Raw genomic sequence first — 4,028 nt, forward strand, 5'->3', positions numbered from 1 at the left:
AAAGACACCCACCAATCTGTGGCTATCCCCCAATAAAAATACGATAGCACTAAATCCATTTGTTTTAATGTTTTAGGGATTAAACTACAACTACCGGTAAACACGACGACTACTAACAAGATACTACATCTACTTGTACCAGGTGCCTTGTTTTCATCACAGTTGGCTCCACACAGTCTAGTGATGGGATTTTCGGCTCTTTTCGGTGATCCGGTTCATTTGGATCGGCTCAGTGAAAAGAGCCGGCTCTTTTTGGCCCTGAAACGGCTCTTAACTTTAGCTTTTCTTTTAAATATTTATGACAAATTTAGCATACATTTTGATAAATGACTTGGTGAACTAAATATTGCACTCTACTGACTGCAAATAGCAACACTTATCAAGCAAAGAAATGGCTTTTTACTTATTTTATTGAACATTAAAAAGGTTCCAAACAATAAACAAGCAACAAAATTAAACTTCAACCAACAACAATCAAACATGCTGCATCATAACAAAAATAGTGAGTATTAACTGCAACAGCAGCAGTGAACAAAACAAACATAAGGTACTCCTTGCTTTATTTTAACAAACATAAGCTACTCCTTGCTTTATTTTAAATTTGCAGTCAACAAAACTAAATACTTAAACTTGGAACACTTCAATTTGTCCTGTCTTTGAGAACACCCTCTCTGACGGGACAGATGTTGCTACAATGCACAATCTACTCTCCATTACTTTGATCAAACGGGGGTAGACGGAAGCTCGGTATTTCCACCAGCTCAATGGATCAGCTGCCCTTGAAATCTGTGGTTCTTCAAGATATGCCCTAATTTAGTGTTTTGTGTTTTTGCACGCTTAGCTAATACAGTCCTGTAAATTAAATTCAGATTGCTTGTCAAACGCCTTTGTGGTTTCCTGGACAGTAGGGGGCGATATGAACGAAAGACATCCAATTCACCAAGAAGAAGAATAAGTACAAGCACAAGAACGGTACCACATCCGGTTCAATGAGCAAGTTTTTCCGTTGTCTACAAGCCCTGTTCTCAGTGAGTAATTTTAACATTTTAAACCAACATCGCAGTTTATCTCTGAGTGTATAGATGTAGACAATTGGGGAGCGTTATTACGACACGTTGCTCCTTTGATTTTGTTGTTGTGACTCAACGTAAAAAAAACAACGTCAGCAAAGGGGACAGTGAGCGAGCACGCCGCCGACAAGTAGACCTCAGCTGTCAATCAAAAAGCAATCGCTAACAGCGTTTGACTTGAATACTATTCTGTATGTTTTCCACACCAAAGCTGCTATCAGCAGTGGAAGTATGATGGCTTCCCATCAGGGGGGGCAGATTTGTTTCAAAACTATTCCCACAAATGCACCCGTGGCTTTGTTCATTTGTTTTTCGAAAGGAGGTTGCTCATTGTACTTTAGGTGTGTGGAGAGAGCCGCGAGTGGATCGCTCAAACAGATGCATTGCGAGTGCGGGCACGTTTGGAAATGGACGGGTTGAAAGTAAAAGTTTGCCACTTTACGAATAATGACTCAAATTAAAAAGAAAAAAAGAAACAACGTTTTTATGGACTACAGTGTGTGACTTTTCACTTTTGTTTTCTGCCTGACCAGATTAGTCAGATTACTGGGCCAAAGGCGCAGCTGCCAGACTCGGAGGACATGCGGAAGGGACGCCAACCTGCATTTGGACATCCGTGAGTACTGAGCTGTGTGTTGTGCTTGAAGAGCTGATGTCTGATGTCACGTTGCACCACAAGGTGGAGGTGAGTGCGCCCGCCTGTCTGTCTCTCACTCAACTTAAACTTCTGCTTCGTGTACTGCACAAAAGTGGCAACTCCACATAGACAACCCGAGCACCATCAAGCACTTCTGGAATATGTTTTAAACCTTGAAGTGGACCAAGTTAGTTTAAAAATGTGTCTATGCATGCACACACACACACACACACACACACACACACACACACACACACACACACACACACACACACACATATATATATATATATATACATATATACACACACACACACACACACACACATACATATGACTAACTTCAATGTCATTTAAAAAGTTGACCAGAAGAGTGTGATCATGTTGTTGTGGAGTTAAATGGCAGTTCGTTTTTGTCTCAGTGAGAGAAGTCTTTTTTTTTTTTTTAATGAATCTTTATTCGAACAAGTCATAGTACAATTCTCAACAAACAGAAAACAAAATGAACATGTTATTAATACATACACATATTACAAACATTTAAACAAAAAAGAAGCCAGGGGATTTTAAACAAAAATTTCAAATAAGGAGCATATACTCAGTGAGAGAAGTCGGATATGCTCATGTCCCCCTTGGTGTGTCATGAGATGTCAGTGACATCACGCATGAGCTGGTCAAGCACATGCTCCCATCTCAGGCCTGTCGTCAGTGTTTGTGTGCGTGCAACTTGAACTGGCCCACACAAAGATTGACTGGTCAAATGCTTTCACATTGTCATGTTCGCTTTTCTGTCCAATAAATTGTTCAATTTGAATCTGAGTCTTTGCCTTTCGTGACTAAATCCATCCTCAACCCACTTGAAGCCTTTTCAAAGACTGACTGACCTCTTGAAGTCAGACTTGCGCTTCAGTCACATCAGACAGTCTTTTCACTGTTCCCGTTGGTCTCCACATGACTGGAAACTCCAGGAATCGAGCTTTTAGGTCATGTGAAACCGACGGGAACAGTGAAGACTGTCTGTGACCCAAGTGCAAGTCTGAGCTCAAGACTCAAGTGGGACTTTGTAAAAGTGCTGCAATGCCCGCCCCAAACTACACCCAATTTGACATCCACCAATGGCAGTGAGGCCCTCATTTGCATAACACGAATCCTAATTTACATAACCACGCCCATGTCCACAAGTTCTGACCAATCAGAAAACCCATAATTTGCGTAACCACTCCCCCTTTACACCAATCTCAGCATGTTATCGCCATGCTCCACCCACTTTCACAGCTATCAGCGAATCATCAGCCATCATTCCAGCCAGGCCACACCCACTTTCCTGGATCTTTCTGCCTTGAAACAAAATATCGGAGAAAAAAAATTTTGGAATAAAAAAAATTGAAAAAAATTCTGAAAAAAGTTAGAGTGTGGTGATGTGTTTAAAAATGAAGTTGAGTTGAAGTGTTCTTTGTAATCAAGCTTTATTTCTTTGGCAGAGTAGACAATCACAAAAGCAGAGGAAAAAGTTACAAGTTGGATGGCAGTCTGCTTGTTGCTGGGCGGCGAAGTGGTCAGCTCTTTAGAAGAACGTGGGACAGGTGTGTTGACCTGAGAGGAAAGGCATCTGTGAGTGACACGTAAGTCAATTTCTTGTGCATACAAAGATGTGTTGGGCATGAAACTTACCAGTGAGATAGACTGTTGGGTCTTTCGAGAGCAGGAAGCTGATCATGTTTACTGCTGCCTGGGGGAGAAAAAAAAAAGTCAAAAAAGTAGTCATGATGGTGCATTGAACGCGTGTAAATGTCTCCTACTTTTCAGGCTGGCCCTATAGTTTGACTTCACCACCTTGCGAATAACAGGAAGAAGAGCAAAATGTGTTGCCTGCAGATCTGTGCAAATCAGTGGACTCTGGCGGTGAGCAGGTGACTCCCTCTTGTGGCACGGAGGACCCAAGAACAATCTTCCTTCAACTCTGAAAAATATAATGTGGCTTGTTGTATTGGTTCTGTTTCAGTGACAGACTGAGGCTGCTGTTGTCTTTTCCTCTGATCAAAACAGTGTCCCCACCCCCGAGCGGATATTCCACGAATTGCACCCTATTAAAAATATTAATTCTGTGTCTTTTGTGCATTTTTTCACTTTTAAATTACCCTGCGGGCCTGATCAAACCTCCTTGCGGGCCGGTTCCGGCCGTAAGTTATGCACCCCTGATGAATAGTAAGGCGTTTTTAGCCGAAAAAAACGACCATGTATAATAAGGCATTTTTTGACGAAAAAAACGACCATGTGTGGTAAGGCGTTTTTAGATGAAAAAAACGACCATGAAAAGTAAG

At 41.6% G+C, this 4,028-nt stretch overlaps 2 long non-coding RNA genes across 4 annotated transcripts; both read left to right on the plus strand.

The window, feature by feature from the left end:
- The first annotated feature begins 993 nt into the window (after positions 1-993).
- On the plus strand, positions 994-1,653 carry LOC109526088 (uncharacterized). Of its 2 annotated transcripts, none has more exons than XR_002170272.1 (3): positions 994-1,028; positions 1,390-1,492; positions 1,604-1,653. It is a non-coding gene; the product is annotated as an uncharacterized LOC109526088 (long non-coding RNA). The 2 variants fall into 2 exon arrangements; XR_002170271.1 differs by having other exon boundaries at positions 1,390-1,498; positions 1,604-1,649.
- A 1,609-nt stretch (positions 1,654-3,262) lies between these two features.
- LOC109526087 (uncharacterized) lies at positions 3,263-3,692 on the plus strand. Of its 2 annotated transcripts, none has more exons than XR_002170269.1 (2): positions 3,263-3,290; positions 3,514-3,692. It is a non-coding gene; the product is annotated as an uncharacterized LOC109526087 (long non-coding RNA). The 2 variants fall into 2 exon arrangements; XR_002170270.1 differs by lacking the exon at positions 3,263-3,290 and adding an exon at positions 3,305-3,329.
- The last annotated feature ends 336 nt before the right edge of the window (positions 3,693-4,028 follow it).

The sequence above is a fragment of the Hippocampus comes genome, unplaced genomic scaffold (assembly GCF_001891065.2).
Source record: "Hippocampus comes isolate QL1 unplaced genomic scaffold, H_comes_QL1_v1.1 scaffold176, whole genome shotgun sequence".
Taxonomy (NCBI): Eukaryota; Metazoa; Chordata; class Actinopteri; order Syngnathiformes; family Syngnathidae; genus Hippocampus; species Hippocampus comes.